Raw genomic sequence first — 18100 nt, 5'->3', positions numbered from 1 at the left:
GGTGGGGACTTTGGGAAGTGATTAGTTCATGAGAATGGAGCCCTCATGAATGAGATTTCTTATTAAAGATATCCCACAGAGCTCCTTAATATCTCCAACCAGGTGAGAATACACACAGCACTGTCTGTGAGAGAGTTTTTAGCCAGTAAATAAATAACTGTATTGGAACACTCTCCCTACTCACCTGATCTGTCCCCCAAAGACTTCTTTCTTTACCCAAAGATAAAGGAAACATTGAAAGGAAGACATTTTGATGGCATTCGGGACATCAAAGGTGATACAATGACAGCTCTGATGGACATTCAAGAAAGAGTTCCAAAATTGCTTTGAAGGGTGGACTAGGTGCAGGCATCAGTGCATAGCTTCCCAAGGGGAGTACTTCTAAAGTGACCATAGTGATATTCAGCAATGAGCTATGTAGCACTTTTTCTAGGATGAGTTCATGAGTTTAATTGTTAGACCTTGTCTACATCATGTCTATGTGATACAAGATAGGGCATAGAAAATTAGCTATGCAAAAAGTGGAAGACCACTACAAAGTTCCAGGAAAAACTCAAAATAAGTCAAATTCCTTAGATCATTGGTTCGCCAACTTTTTGGTCTTAGGAGTGTTTCTCACTCAAAAATGTCTGAGGATCACAAAAGTATCCTCAACCTTGTTCTTGTGAGTTATATCTATTAATATTTACATAGTAGAAATTAAAACAAAAATATTTTAGTGTTTTAATCATCTTGTTTAATATAACAATGCCAAACCCATTACACTCACCATAATTTTATAGAAAAATAGCTATATATTTTTAATAGTGATAAGAGTGATATTGTATTACATGATTCCAATCTCATTAATGTCTGGCTTAATAGAAGAAAGCTCAATTTTCATATATGCTTCTGTACTCAATCTGTTGTAATATTACACAATATGTAGACTTTCAAAAATTCTACTATATGCTTACAAAAGAATGAGATTAAAATTTACAAGATAATCTGAATCATGCTGTGGAAAACTTTGGACCTCACCAACCCTCAGAAAGCAGTTTGGGGAATTCCAGGACCCCCAGGATCATACACTAAATTTCACTCCTTTGAAAAACAGAAAAAACCAATGAGTGACAGTAAATATAAAGAGGTGATTTGTTACCTTTGTGTTGGTTGCAAGAAAATAGAGACTCATAGCTAGAATTTCCCTGTTTTATCTTGGAGAAAAGCAGCCTTCCAAAGAAATGCATTTTCCCTCACCAAATTCCACACTTACTTCCATACAGCTTTTAGTCTCAAGTCTTTTCCTTGCCTATTAGTAGAAAGATATAAATGTTTCCACACATATTAAGTAGCATTACATCACTGACACCATTCATTTTTTGAGTTTGACTGGATTTTCAGTCTTGACAGCAAGTCATCATAGAGCATTCATAATCAGTATTGTTACCTAAACTGTGGCACAAATTTTAATGATTGTTTGGTAGGAACACTTAAAGAAAAGTGTGGGGAATTCATGGAACGACTAAATGACTTCTACTGAGATTTGAATAGATGGTTTTACTAAAAATAATTATTCACAGTGAAATTATAAAAGATGTTATATAGTACTTATCTTGAACAGTGTTTAATGAATACAAAAGGTGTCAATCTAATATACTCAGTTTGAAATTTAAAGCAGAAGCTACAAAAATTCTGGGAAAACAGCAAACCATTTAAAAAATAACTACTGGATGCCATGACCAATCTAATTTCCATTGTTGGTAAAAGGCATCATTTTATGTAAATGAGTTTGTTCCAATAATTATGTTTAAAATCATGAAATGAACTAAATTAACCCTAAAATAGATAAAAGTGTTGCAACTTCTGGAAGTTTAAGCTTTCAAATAGAAATTCACAATTGGGAAATAATCGAAAGCAACTGATAAATAATTCTCAATTCCCCATCACTTCTGAAAATAATTGTCTCAAAGCAATTTCCTTGAGTGTTTGTCATTCATGTCTTCATTCAACATATACTCGTTCTTGTTATATGTCAGTTATTGTTTTAAGTGAGAGATACAAATGTCTCTACTGCATCCCTAATACCAAGTAATGATATGCAACAAATAATTAATACATGTATTTAATTACTGGGTAGCAAAGAAAATATTACAGAGCTCATTTTCTCAAGTAGTTCCTGGCCTAAAAAGACACTAAAATATGTATACAATTGCATACATTGTATAAGTAGAGTGCTTAGGAGCAGAGAAAATAGAGTAGGTAATTCTGTTTTGGAGAAAAGTAGCATAAGAATGTTTTAGAGAGGAAGTAATATATGGAAAAAATACCTTCAATGAAACATGGAAATGATTTTTCCAATTGACTAGGGGGACATGGAATCAAAATATGAAAAAAACATATTCATAAAAATATATAGCATTTTTACGAAAGTGATTTTTTTTTTTAGTGTAATTTGTTTGCCAGTGAGAGATTGGTGGGGCTGAAAATGTTGACAAAAGCCAGTTGTGATAAGCATAAAATTCCACACTAACATTTGAAAGATATTAGCTATATAGTGGCAATTCACTGAACGCTTTTAAGCAAGGAAGTGACAAGATTAGATGTATACGCTACAAAGATTATTCAGATCATTGTGAAGGCTGAATGGAAATTGAGATACAAAGTAGCTTTAGAAGACATTGATTATTATTGTTTTTCACTTTTGCTCTTAATTACTTCAAGCTCGTTTGACTACAATTCAAGGGATAGTCAGAGAAACATTCACTCTCCCCACACTCAGACATCAACGTATTAAAGGTAGTGTTTTAGGGACAGTTGTGAAGGAGGAAAGAGATGGACTACAAATAGGCAGGCAAAAGACAAAACTTTGGATGTGATGAGTGTGATCACCATCTTGTTTTGATGATGACTTTACAGGTGTATCCACGTGTCAAAATTCATTAGACTGTACATTTTAAGTATGTACTTTATTTTTATCAATTATACCTCAATAAATCCATAAAAAAAATTATGAAACTCATGGGTTGTATATATTTAGTGATATGTTGATAAAAATTTAAAAATAATAGGTAGAAGAAAGTATTTATGTGTTACTTTATTGTCTCATTAGTATAGGTGAAGGTTCTTCATCCCGTGTCAGGTGTGAATGTAACTCACACCCAATCAATATGTCAGCATCATTTTAAAATCACAATTTTTATCCCATGCCATGATTATGGAAACAAAACAGCTTGTTGGCCACTTACCCTTCTGGAAGCAAGGCCAGGCAGGGGTAAGAGTGGACCCCATCAACTCAAATCCCAAAGCTGCAAAGATACACTACCCCTCTCCCCCTGCCGGATGCCACTTGTCCCAGACACAATAGAATGCTTTTGAAGTTTCAAGAAAGGCTCTTTAAAGTTGTGATCACTGATGTAGAGCCCAGGGAAGGAATCCTAATTGCCTGGAAATGGTACCTTTCAAATCATATCCCTGCCTCAGTTTACAAGAGTTTGGAGAAGTGATTTAACTTCTCTAAACCTCAGTTTTCTCAAAGGTATGATGGTACATGTGATTACTCATCTCTTAAATTTGTTTTGAGTATTAAATAATTTCTACACACACACAAACTCATACACATACACATACACATTTGTACAATTGTGTGCATTAACTAGCACAAGACCTAACACTAATAAATGTGTACTAATTTTTTACTAATTATTTCTGCTTTATGCTGTTGCTGTCTTTATTTCTTTATTTTTGTGTTTATATTGCCTATTTCGATAGACTATACGTAGCTGGGCTTATAAATTGTAGCCATCTGATTCTGCCATAATTGTCTTGCTCCAAGTAGTTAGAGGTCTTGGACCATTCCACTTATTGCTTATACCGTGTTTCCCCTAAAATAAGAGCTAACCGGAAAATAAGCCCTTGCGTGATTTTTCAGGATGACATCCCCTGAACATAAGCCCTAATGCATCTTTTGGAGCAAAAATTAATATAAAATCCAGTCTTATTTTTTGTGGAAACACAATAAGTGCTTTACATAACATTTTCTCCCTCACTCAGTACTTGTTAATAACTTCTCATTTTTAGCCCAACTTTATCAGGATACCACCATAGGTAAATTGATAACTTATCTCACAAGTTAATCTCTTTGTTCAATTTGTCTCCAGATTAAAAAGAAGTAATTCTTCTTCTAGTAAATAGCTCGATAAGGAAGATATTTACCTTTTAGATGAGATTCCATCTCCTTGTTATAGGACATAGTTTTGCCTTTATTCAGATTCAGTAATGTAATAACTTAATAGTAATATAATAGTATTTGTGCAATAGTACTTCAAGTAAACATATATCATCACTAGAATAAAACGTTTATTCCCAAGACTTACCTTCATACCACATACACTTAATTATCAAATGCTGTAAATTCTATATGTATATTTTTTTCAATGTCACTTCAATAATTCAGAATTTCCTAGGTTACTTATTTCTACCACATTCCTTCTAAATGAGCTCTGTATTTTGTTCACCTGTTCAAACACATTCTTCTCACTGTCACCAGGAAGAATATCCTACACCTTTAACTACTCGAAGTGTGGTACCAGGACTATCAGCATTATCATCATTTAGGGCTTGTTAGAAATTCAGAATCTCTAGCAATTTATAGTCTCAGAAGTGTGTGAATATAAGAAGATTTAGGATCCCATGATCTTCAAAAGGATATGGCAACAGTTTAAAAAGCTGTTTATACAAAGACTCAGTATGGAGTCTTGGTGTTGGGGATGTGAGTGATATATTTAATCTCAAGTAACTTAATTTTTTTTTTTTTTTTGTATGAGTACCTATACACAATACAAGAGAGAAACAGTGGTAATTTTATCTGGCATGGTAACACATTAATAAATGTTAACATGTTTACCCAACATATTAGTTTACAATAATGATTTTGATGAGATCAAATATAAAATTGGAAAATTTTGGAAAAGTCCACTTTTTAAAAAAAAAATTACACTTTTGATTAGCCCTTTACAGAATTTTCAATGTCAGATTTCATAAAACATTATTATTCACATATGTGTCTTTGTGTTCTGGTAAATATTAAAGACTTAGGAAATAGTAACCTTGCTTATTTGTCTTTCAATACTTCAGTCCAGAATTTTCAGGAATATAGAAAATGCTTGATCAATATTGATTGAATGAAATCTATGAAGTTTTCTTTATTTCTTGCTTGTGTGATCATCTTTTGAAAGTGATACATAAAAAGACACAAGATAACAATAGCTTGTGGATACCCCTCATCCTCAGTAATTAAAACTTTCACAATGATGCATCAACTATGATCAAACAAGTGCACTATGTGCAAATTGGTTTACTATTTCTGTTTCTGAATTCTGTTTTTGAGTAAGAGGTGATGAGTCCCTCATTTAGAAAAAGCCCAATATGGGTCATATGAAGAAGAGTTTGCTGGTTTTTCTTTGAAAATTCTAAACTGGTGGATAAAAGTCAATTTGAAAAATGATTCAGTAATGCTTTTGCTTTCAAAGATCAGAAAGCTGTATTAGTTGCACTATAATAATGATGAATCACACTGAATACTTATTTCCTAAGGTAAGGGTTCCATACATATTAATGGGCTTGTGTATTAGGAGGAAATCATATTATACTTTATTATACATATAGAAACATGATTTGACTTGCACATGTTCAATAACATGGCACTCCAAATGGAGTTTTTTTTTTTACTATATTACTATTTTTATTTGTTTTTATAAAAGTATCCCAACATCTTATAATGTTCACCTTCATTTTCATTGTAATAAATTTATTTCCCAGTACAAAGGAATCATGCACAGTTTGGTTTTGCATTTACAAATAATAATTTAATTTAGACATGTAAGAGATTAAAGTTTGGAGCTCACTAAACCAGAAGATGAGCATTTATATACAACACATCAAAAATTAGTTTTGAAGGTCCCAAATCCATATATATTAGAGATTTGTTATACATTTTGTATCTTTGCTAGCAAGAGAAAGATTTGCCTTGGAAACCTGTCATTTCATATGGTAGTAAAATATGCTTGTGAAACACTATAAAAATAATGTGCTATCTGGCCCTTTTGACAATAAACTTGTGAGTACTGTCATTGTATCACATGGGAGCACATTTGGTAAACTTTTTTTTTCTTTTTCGCATGAAAATATTTAGTTTCAGGATGATGACACCTGCCTTGTACAGTTTTCAGTAGGGACATAAAACTGCTTTATTGGCAAACACTTTTGGACAAGAAGATGTTTGCAGTGTAAAGTTTCTTTCACATCCTAATACAATGTTATGCTTTAAATTTATATTGACTTTGCTAATGTTGAAAAGTGCTGTACTAAATAAGTTATGAGCTTGTTTGCATAAGTTTAATCATTAACATCTTTTCCAGGAAGCAGATCTATAATTACAAATGGCCCATGTATTTTCCATTTCTTAAAACATCCAAGGGAATTATCAAGGACCTACACCAAAAATGGAAAGAACTGTATCAGCTCACATTTCTACAAATACTGCTAGATAAGTTATGGCATACCTGAAATCATAATGGCCCTGTCATCTGAAATCCTTTGTTTGTAATCTATTTGTGTTTCTTGTTCGTTTTAGGAACCATGAACTCTCCGAACTTTTATTATTACATCAGTACAGTGGAATTAAGAGTAATTATTTTGTAGGATTATTCTGGGGATTGCATATGTAAAATACCTCACATGTTTTGAATGCTAGTAAAGAAGCTTACAATAGGCTAACTTTAACACTCTCCAATGCAATCTTTATTAGTGATAACAAGTTTTTAAGTTATATATTTTAAACAAGTGTTAGTAAATAAATACACTAGGTGTATTTTTAATCATGCAACTTTCTTCCATCATGGCATTTTCATCTCTGCATGATAGAATGATAGTGTTTTATTGCAATTTGTTTCCATGTCAGCCTCTCTATAGATAATAAATATAAGCATTAAAGTGGTGAGATCTATTTTTGTTGTTGTGTCATCATAATTTATCACAATTCATGACACAAAATAGTTATTTAATAAATATTATTGCCTGTAAAGACAATTATTTTTCTCCACTTTTATCATTAGGGCCTAGAAAACACTTAAAACATAAGAAAGGGAAAGCAAATATTGTTGAGAAAAACATCAACAGACCTGCAACTCTGACAAACAGCATTTTTTCAGAACTTTCAATTCAAGTGCTGTACTTACAGAGTGAGAAGTATTCTTCAGAGGAGATCAGAAGCACTAGTGCACACAGGAATATATTGCCTTAATTGGAATTTTTACAAAGTCAATGGGGGTAAATTTAAAAAAATTCATTTTTTCACTATTAAATACAAAAGTGATCTATTAAAGATGTAGTTTAACTAAAGAACTATATTATCAAAAAGAGGTAATAGACTTGTATGTTAGAAATAGAAGTGAAAAATAATGTGTCAATAATTTAGTATGGGATTCTGTGGCCTAGAGAATGTTTATTGTGTATAAATCTCCTTAAATGTGGTTGATATGCTCCATATTCAGAAGAATTACATTGCTTCCACTGAAAGAAGTTAAGGAAAGACCACTGAATTCCAGATGCTCCAGGTAGGACCACTTCTTATTTGGCATTGAGGCCTCCACCTCTGAACCTCTGTTGTGCTCCTAGAGCTGGGAGAGAGTTCCAGATATGCAGGTGATTTAGATAAGATCTCCAGCTTCCTAGATTCCACGTCACTATTGGAAGGAATGAAAAAGGAGTCCAAGAGCTCTGCATGCTTCCAAGAAGGCACACACCAACCTTTCCCCAAAACAATCTCAAGTAAACACCTTTAACGCCATCTATAAAAATAATTTCAATCTTTGATCATCCTTGCGTCAATCCCATCAAGATACCCAGGATTACCAACTTGTTCTACGTATCCCCCTTTGTCTGATCCCATCTATTGGTACCCCCTTCAATTTCCCACATTGTTCCAATGTACTTTCTGGAACTCTTGATTAATCAGCAGTAAAATCTTGAACCTTCTAACTCAATGTCTTCTTTGACATCTTCTTGCTCCAACAAAAATTCATTGGCTTATTCGCACCCTGACCTCCACACTGTGAGGCCTAAGGTGACACAGGTGCACTTCTTGTTCGTCATTATGATTTTCAGACCTTTCTCCCTCATTCTTCCCTCAGCTTCTCAAGTCTTTTCAGTCTTTTTTTATTTTTTTATTTTTTTAACTCAAATTAAAACACCATATTCCACTTTCCAATCCTCCAAAGAACGCTTAACTACAACTTCTGATTCCTTGAAGTGTCTGAATTCTGGCTTACTGCCACTCTCCATATTTCATCCTAACATAATTTTCAGTAATCCCAACACACAGTTAGATTATATTTCCCGTAATTTCACGTTTCAATTACCTTGATCTGTGCCTTCAGTAACCTTGTCTATATACCTTCCTTAGCAACGTGTTCTTATGTTCATACCGTAGACATACCTCAATCTTACCCTTACTGTAATCCCAATTTCAAGGCCCTTAATTTCTGACCACAATTTGTTGTTAATAGCTCATTCTCCCAAGTACTTTATCTCCAGTATTTCTTTCATACCACGCATATCTATTAATTGTCTTTCAGCCCTCTTATCTTTTTACTTCCCTCTTTTCTAGCTTGAAACAAGATTAATTTCATAATTACTTCCTTTCAGACAGTTCCCTTAGCTTTTTTTTTCTACCTCTTATTCACCTGTCTAGACCATAACCCTAACAAAACAGAATGATGATTGTTCTCATTTTTAAATCAGGACCACAAACCTCAAGTGGATCTTTAATGATGTGAGCAACCATATTGCATTTCTCTATTTCAGTCTCTCTCCCTCTCTCTTAGATTTATTTACTTATTTTTTAATTCTCAGCCTCATCAAGCTGAAGCCCCTCCTCCTGAAACCTCAAAATCCTTTAATGACCTTCTGTATTAAAGTTGGAAAACGGAGTTAGACTATTGAAGTTAGAAATGATGTTAGAATAGGTTTTCACAAGTTTGCATCTACACTTTATCCATCTACTTATTAAATCTATGCTCACTCTCTAACTGTATTCCTCTTATTAGAGATAAACTGCCCTTGATCCTAACGAAAGCCAAACCCTCTACATGTGTACTAGATTCTATCTTCTAATGCCTTGTTAAGAATATACATCCAGCAATTCTCCCACTTCTTCAGCATCATCAATTTTTACTTTCAACTGGAGCATTCCTATCAGAGTATGAATATGTTTTATTTTGCCCATTAAAAACAGTTAAAATTTTTTCTTAATGCTACAATTTTCTCTAGTTACTGTGCCATTTCTCAGCTTTCATATACAGAAAAACTTGTCATGCTCTTCTCTTTCTGTTCTTCTAAGGTCTCAAAATTTAGATTTTTATTAAATATAACACAAATATATAAAACAAGTAGTTTTGCCAGACTTCTTTAGTATTCGCCATTTTAGTGTATGTGTATGACATTTCTTTATGGGTTTTATTTGCCTATGTCTGATGGCTAAAAATATTGAGCATCTTTTCATGTGTTAATTGTAGTTTTTCACATTCTTTTGTGAGATGCCTATCCATTTTGCCCATTTCGTCATTCTTTGTTGTTGATTTTTTTATGGTCGAGATGTTGGAGTTTTTAATATATCTGAACAAAGGTCATATCTATTGCAAATATTTCCTTCAAGAGTATGACTTATCTTTTTTTTTCATAGCAGTGTCTGTCAATGACTTTTTTTATTCAGTTCAAAATATTATACTGTTTCTTCTGTGATTTTTGTATTTCAACTGTATGTTGTTAATTTCCAAATATTTTCCCCCGTGTATTTCTAATTTATTTCTAATTTCCTTTTGTTATGGTAAAAATAACACACTGTGTCTTATTTAATACTTTTGAGTTATTTAATCCTTTAGGGTTGACTTTTTATATTATTATTAAAAGTACTCTGCACACTTCAAAACAAGTCCATTCTACTGTTGTTCTGTGGCGTATGCATTTCTTAAAATAGTCTATAAACTTTCTGGTTTTCTGTCCTCATTTAATGTCATCACTGAAGAAGGATTTTTTATGACTTTACTTGTAATTGTGGATCTATTTTGTGCTGTCAATTTTGTTTTGGCATATGATATTAGATTCATAAACTAATATTGCTATATCTTCAAAATAAAAAGGAACAATTTATTATTATGAAATATCCCTCAGTTTTGGTGATTTTCTTTGGTCTGGAGATGAATTTGCTGGATATTACTATAGCTATTCCAGCTTTCATGATTAATGTTTTTATGATATGATTTTAAAAATCTTCTTCTTTAATCTTCTTTTAATATTTTAAGTGGGAATTAGTAGACAGAAAAACGTCAGGTCTTGTTATCTTAACATGGTTAGAAAATCTCTGCTTTGTAATTTAAGGACTTAGAATATTTACATATGATGTAATCATTCATATGGTTTTGCTTAAATTTATCATCTTGAACTTTTTTAATTTCCATTTAATTTTCATTTTATTTTTTTCCATTTTTTTCTGCCCTTGTTAGACTGAATTGAGAATTTTTAAGGATTCTGTTTTTTCTTCTTTATTGGATTATGAGCTATAATTTTTTCTGCTCAAAATGTTCAACCTTAACTTACCATAGTTTAAAGAAATAATATACAATGTCATAAAATCTGAGACATTTAAAGTGGTACATTTCAAAATCTTCATTCCCACCATATTTATGCCATTTTTGTCACATATTTTACATATATATGTACTATATATATTTAAATATGTAAAACAATGTAAATGTCATTTATATTATATATAACTACAATAAAATCATATTGCATTGTAATAACATGATTATTATTTTCCTCTAAAAGCCAATATCTATCATTTTTTTTCAAAAAGTGAGATATACATTTTTGTTTATTTATATATTTACCTTTTTTAGTTTTCCTCATTCTTTTTTTTCCTCATTCAAATGTTGTTGTGTTTTTTTTTTTAATTAAAGTTTATTGAGGTGACAATTGTTAGTAAAGTTACACAGATTTCAGATGTACAATTCTGTATTACATCATCTATAAATCCCATTGTGTGTTCACCACCCAGAGTCAGTTCTCTTTCCATCACCATATACTTGATCCCCTTTACCCTCATCTACCACCCCTCTCCCCGTTTACCCTCTGTTGACCACTAAACTATTGTCTGTGTCTATGAGTTTTTGTTTCTCGTTTGCTTGTCTTGTTCTTTTGTTGTTTTTGGTTCATGTACCACATATCAGTGAAATAATATGGTTCTCTACTTTTTATCTCTGACTTATTTTGCTTAGCATTACTATCTTAATATCCATCCATGTTTTCACAAATAGTTCTATTTCATCTTCTCTTACTGCCGAATAGGATTCCATTGTGTATATATACCACAACTTCTTTATCCATTCATCTATCGAAGGACATTTGGTTGTTTCCATGTCTTTGCCACCGTAAATAAAGCTGCAATGAACATTGGAGCACACTTGACTTTATGTATAAATGTTTTCAGATTTTTGGGGTAGACACCCAGGAGAGGGATTGCTCGGTGATATTGTAATTCTATTCTTAATTTTTTGAGGAACCTCCACACTGCCTTCCATAGCGGCTGCACCAGTCTGCATTCCCACCAACAGTGTATGAGGGTTCCTTTTTCTCCACATCCTCTCCAACACTTGTTACTTTTTGTCTTGTTGATGATAGCCATTCTGACTGGGGTGAGGCGATATCTCATTGTGGTTTTGATTTGCATTTCTCCAATGATTAGTGATGTTGAGCATTTTTTCATATGTCTATTTGCCATTTGTATGTCCTCTTTGGAGAAATGTCTCTTCAGGTCCTCTGCCCATTTTTCAATTGGATTGTTTGGTGTGTTTTTTTGTTACTGAGTTGTATGAGTTCCTTGTATATTTTGGATATTAGCCCCTGATCGGAGGCACTGTTTGCAAAAATCTTCTCCCATTCAGTTGGTTGCCTCTTTATGTTGTCGATGGTTTCTTTTGCTGTGCAGAAGCTTTTATGTTTGATACAGTCCCGTTCATTTATTTTAGCTTTTACTTCCCTTGCCTTTGGAGTCAAATTCATGAAATGATCTTTGAACCCAAGGTCCATAAATTTAGTATCTATGTTTTCTTCTATGCAGTTATTGTTTCAGGTGTTATGCTTAAGTCTGTGATCCATTTTGAATTAATTTTGGTTCATGGTGACAGATAGCAGTCCTGTTTCATTCTTTTGCATGTGGCTTTCCAATTCTGCCAGCACCATTTATTGAAGAGGCTGTCTTTCCTCCACTGTATCTTTTTAGCTTCTTTCTCAAAAATTATTTGTCCATATTTACATGGGTTTATTTCTGGGTTCTCAATTCTATCCCATTGGTCTATATGTCTGTTTTTCTGCCAATACCATGCTGTTTTGATTATTGTTGTCCTGTAGTACAAGCTAAAGTCAGGGAGTATAATACCTCCAGCATCGTTCTTTTTTCTTAAGATTGTTTTGGCTATTCGGGGACTTTTTTGGTTTCAAACAAATCTGATGATTTTTTGTTCTATTTCTTTAAAAAATGTCATTGGGATTTTGATGAGGGTTGCATTAAATCAATATATTGCTTTGGGTAATATGGCCATTTTAACTATGTTGATTCTTCCAATCCATGAGCACGGAATGTCTTTCCATTTCTTTGTGTCTCCTTCAATTTATTTTAAAAATGTCTTACAGTTTGTAGCATATAGGTCTTTCAGATCCTTGGTTAAGTTTATTCATTGGTATTTCATTCTTTTTGCTGCAAATGCAAAAGGAATTGTTTTGTTTTGTTTTTTTCATTTGTTTGTGTGTTGTTGTTTTTCCTGAGATTTCAGAAAATAAGTTTAAATTTCTATCTTGTATTCTTCATGAAGAAAATGCTTTAGCATTTCTTATAAACATTGCTGATAATTTATCATCATTTTTTCCCAAAAAAGTCTTTAATTTATGTTACTTTATATTATTAGTTTTAGGTGTATGAAACAATGTAATAGTTAAACATTTATACCCCTCACAAAGTGTTAACCCCCTTCCCCAATCTACTACCACTCTGACATCGTATATAGCTGTTACATTTCCACTGACTCTATTCCCTATATATATGTATGTACACACACACGCACGCATGCGCACACACACACACACACACACACATATGTATAGTCACAGGATGTGGAGTACAGCATAGGGAATAGAGTCAGTGGAAATGTATAATTTAGCTTCAGCTTCAAATGTACACTGCAGTGGTCAGGCACCTACACTGTCCATGATGTGATCTCCCTAATAGGACAAGATTCCATTGGATACCCTACAAAATCTTTACATTATTGATTATATTCCCCAAACTGTCTTTTGTATCCCCATGGCAATCTTGTGGTTACTGATTGTGGTTTCTAATACCCTCACCTTCTCCCTCATCCCCACCCCCCCTCCCATCTAGCAACCCTCAGTTTTCCCTCCATATCTCTGAGACTGTTTCTGATTAGTGTATTCATTTATTCTATTGTTTAGATTCCACATATAAGTGAGATCATATGGTATGTGTCTTTCTCCATCTGACTTATTTCAAGTAACATAATATTCTCTAGGTCCATCCATATCATTGCAAATAGTAAGATTGCATTAATTTTTGAATAATATCTTTGCTGGTTATAAAACGCTATATTTGCAGATTTAAAAAAATATTTTATAACTTTAAAGATGTTGTTCCATTCTCTTCTAGCATAATTTGCAATGAGAAATCTGCTGTTGTCTCTTTGCTTCTCTGCACGTAATATATCCTTTTCCCCCTCTTCTTACTTTTTTTTCTGTTTTTATTGTTTTTTAACTATTTACAATCTGTCTGGGACTATTTATTTTCTTTAATAATTCACTGAACTACTTACGTCTGAAAGTTCATCATTTTCAGCAATTTTCTTTCAGATCATTATTAAACTTGATATTGTCCCATATTTTCACAAAAGTTTTCTTTATTTTTTGTCTTTTTCCCACATTCTGTGTTTTTGTTCAGATGGTTCCTATTGCTTTTACTTTAAGTATTATGATCTCTATATTTAGCAATGTTTAATCTGTCATTAAATCAAACAAGTTAGTTTTTTTCACATATTACATTTTATTTATTTATTTCTAGAAATACCACTTGTGATTGTTTTTTGTTTTTTTTAATATCTTCAATTTCTGGAAGATTTCAGGAAAGTTCCCCACTCATGATGATTGAATTTCAAATATCTTTCAACCTTGTGTGCACTCTGGAAATTTTCTTAAATCTCCCAAGTCCTTTTTTATACCTGGTCGCATGACATTTCTACTTACACATGCATGGTTTAGGATTCAACAGCAGACAAAGGGGAACTCCCATGCAGATTTCTGGAGCTCCTGCTCTACATCACCCTATTGTTCCAAGTAGTCTGTCTCACAAATTAAAGGCACCTCTGCTTCTCTGAATTTAGAGCTCTGTCTCATTAACTGAGCCAGGCATCTATGATCTGTGTGGATACGAACACTGCACTGAGTTTTGGAAAATGCTTCCAAGCAGAAAGTCAGGGTATTGTAGGAGTCACTCCTTTTATTCTTTTCTCTCAATAAACACAGTGGTAATTTGCTGTTTTCCCGTTTTTCTTAACATTATTTTCATTAAAAGCATAAATCCACTTCCAATCACTCCATTATGACCATAAGTCCAATTCTTTGACATACTTTACTTTATTTATTTGTTTATTACAGTCTGATTTTCCTGAAACTCCATAGAGCAGTTATCTTTTCTTTTCACCTTGTGTCCACTGCCATACAAAGTAGTATAAATACAGATAGATAGATATAGATGTAGATACAGATATAGATATACATATACAGGTATAGGTAAAGGTATAGATAGATATAGACAGATATAGATATAGATATAGATATAGATACAGATATAGATATAGATACAGATATAGAGATAGATATGCAGGTATACGTAAAGGTATAGATAGATATAGATTTAATATATAACATTATATATAATAATATATTGCATTGTAGATGTAGTAATATATAGTAACAATTTTAGACCTAAAGAGAAACGCTAGCATCTCCTTTTTTTCCCCAACTGTTATCAGTTTTCCCAGATAAATTATGTCATCATATATTGAGCCTGTAGTAGTCAGTGTCTGTAGGAAAGAGGAAAATACACATTAAAAACATTATAATTCATAAGAGTAGAGGATGTATACTCAAACAAAATAAACTTAGGGGATCTACATAGATATAATATTTATCTAGAAAATCCAAATAGACTGCTTAGACCCAGAGTCAATAATGGACTAAGTTTAACTCTAAATATAAATGTCCTCAAATAATAGATGCAATACTCTGTCTGGGTTTTACACAGTGTTCATCTTTAAGTACCTTCCATCCATCGTATTTATTTGTTACTTCCAGCCTCAGTAGACATCCCATTGTAACCAGGCCATGGTTCGATCTGGAAAGTCACCTCATGTTTCTAAATTTTTTGGAGTGCCCCTAACTCTGGCCTAGACTATCAGCTACTACGTTGCTTCATCTGTCTATCAGTTTCAGCACTCTACAAGGTACCAGCAGAGCAGACTTAAGTACATTTACCAGAAATCTAAGGAATCAAAACACCCATTTATGTCTATGATGAAATGTCATGGACAGAATTTATCCTCCCACCTTAAGCACCTAAACAGTTTTCAGACATTGGATGACAGGCAGTTCAAAACACTGACACCTAAAAGAAGGTAAACAAGCGAAATAAGTGATTGCCTCACTTCACTGTCTGGTGAGGATTCCCCAGATATAACAGAGGAAAGAACCCAAACAGCAATCTGAAGTCCTGACAAGACAGAGTTCAAAGTTCTTAAGGGACAGTGACTAGACTTTGGGGGGCACAACACTGCCAAGAAAGAAGCTACACAAGAGCTCTGGAGGTATGTAGAACTGTCCCTTTGAGTCTTTGGCTTAGAATTTATCAGTTTGTGCTGTGAGAAAAATACCTGAGGCCAGAAAAAGAACTGCCAGAAAGGAGTAGGCAGAGCTTTTTAAGGACAAAAAAAAAAAAAAAAAAAAGAAAGAAATCATGTTGCTACCAGACAGGAAAAAGGCTTCCTAAACCACAGAGAATTGGATAGAGTCTGTAGAAGGGTATTGGTTCAGTACTGGCGCTAGTAAACCTACTACTAGAGCTGCCCAAACAAAGTTTCAAAGCAAGCCCCAAAGGAACAAACTAATTCTGAGAACATGAAACTATGTCTTAGAATAAATCTCAAAATATTTAATGATAACCCAGCACCACCCAATGTGAAATCTACAATGTACTACATCCAATTAAAAATACTAGCCTATAAAGGGGCAAGAAGAATGACACATAACCAGGGAAAATGCACATGCTCAAAAAGAAAAATATGAGGATGAGGAAGAAAGTAATAGAAGATGGAAAAGAAAACCAAATAATACTTCCCGAAATGAAAAATAGTATATTATCTGAAAAAAAAATACATTATATGGGATTAACAGCAGGTTATTCACTGGGGCAGTAAAGATCATTGAACTTGAATATGTAGTAATAGAAACTTTGCAAAATGAAGCCCAGAGAGAAGAAAGAAAGAGGAAAAAAATTAAAAAGACCCTAAAGATTTGTAGAAAATATTTAAATATGTTGTTGGAGGCGAGCTCTACAAATATTCTGGATGGCTAAAAAGATGAACAAGTGGGTCCTTGAGCAAATTAAGACTGAAACATCACAGGAGGCAAAAACGACAAAACTGAAGTTTTCCTACTTCAGGCGCGTGAAGACAATAACGCTGGGACAAATGGAAGGCAGCAGGAAACGAGGAAGACCGAGTATGACATGGATTGATTCTATAAAAGAAGCCACAGGCATGTGTCTACAGGAGCTAAGTAGGGCTGCTGATAGGACATTGTGGACTTCACTCATTCATAGAGTCACCAGGAGTCAGTGATGACTCACCTGCACTTAAGAAACACATTTGCAATCTAACATATGGGAAAGTTTTACTAGTTACAGCCATATTTCTCAATGAATGAGAGTGTGCGTTTCTTTCCTCCTGGATTAGTCAATATTGTTATAACAGGACTTAACCTACCATTATTGAGAAAATATATGGTCGTATTTTATGATGAGCAACTCTGTCAGAAATGGCTGGCATGCTATTTAGAATACATTTAAAATAGCTAGAACATTGATGTCTACTTAATTCTACCTCAAGAATTTCCGAGTGAATGTGCAATTCCAGAACAAGTAATCGTATTTCTTGTTTAACTTCCCTAAGAGATCTGCTTCAAAATTAAGTAATATGTTTTTAAAGGAGTGTGTTTTCAACTCTAATGCATCAAATTTTGGCAGTTTTAATTTTACTTATTTATGCTATAGTTATCATCCCAGTTTTTTCAGTGAATTTCAGTGTCGTTCTCAAAATCATTTTCCCCCATTGCCTTTGAAAATATTGAGGCTTTCTACTACACAGTGTCTAACACAAAGGCTGTGCATCCCCGATGCATACTAACTCTTTGCAGTCTTTTAACTAGCTGACATTCTAACTGAGCCTCTGATATTCCCTGTAAGAGTTAACGTTCAGCACATACTGTATGAAATCTGTCTAAGACCGCTTACACTATTATAAAAGATCAAATATTAATTGTTCTGAATTCACCTTGAATTTTCAAACACCTTTTATATATATTCATATTCTAATATACCAAACTTTTATAACTAATAAAAGTCTTTCCTATAAAAATAAATAATTCTTTCTCTGTTCTTTAACCCGTAATTTTTATTGCTAAATCCTTAATTCCTGGATAAATGCCTATTTTTTCACATATCTGCAAGTTCTGCCAAGGACAGATATTCATTTGATGTTGAAGTCACACTCATTACAAGTTCTTTCCTCACCACCAAATAATAAAGTTCTGCAGTCAATTAATATGCTGAGTGCTGTATTTCAACTTTTTAAACTGCATTGATAATCAGAATTTTATAACTGAATTTGCATTTATACTCTTCCTCTCAGTTATAAAGAGACGCTTTACCATCCTTTCTCAGAAT

Source organism: Rhinolophus sinicus, chromosome 14 (genome assembly GCF_057876585.1).
Source record: "Rhinolophus sinicus isolate RSI-liver-muscle chromosome 14, RSI-T2T, whole genome shotgun sequence".
In the NCBI taxonomy this organism is placed as follows: domain Eukaryota; kingdom Metazoa; phylum Chordata; class Mammalia; order Chiroptera; family Rhinolophidae; genus Rhinolophus; species Rhinolophus sinicus.
Note: the sequence above shows the minus strand (reverse complement) of the source record.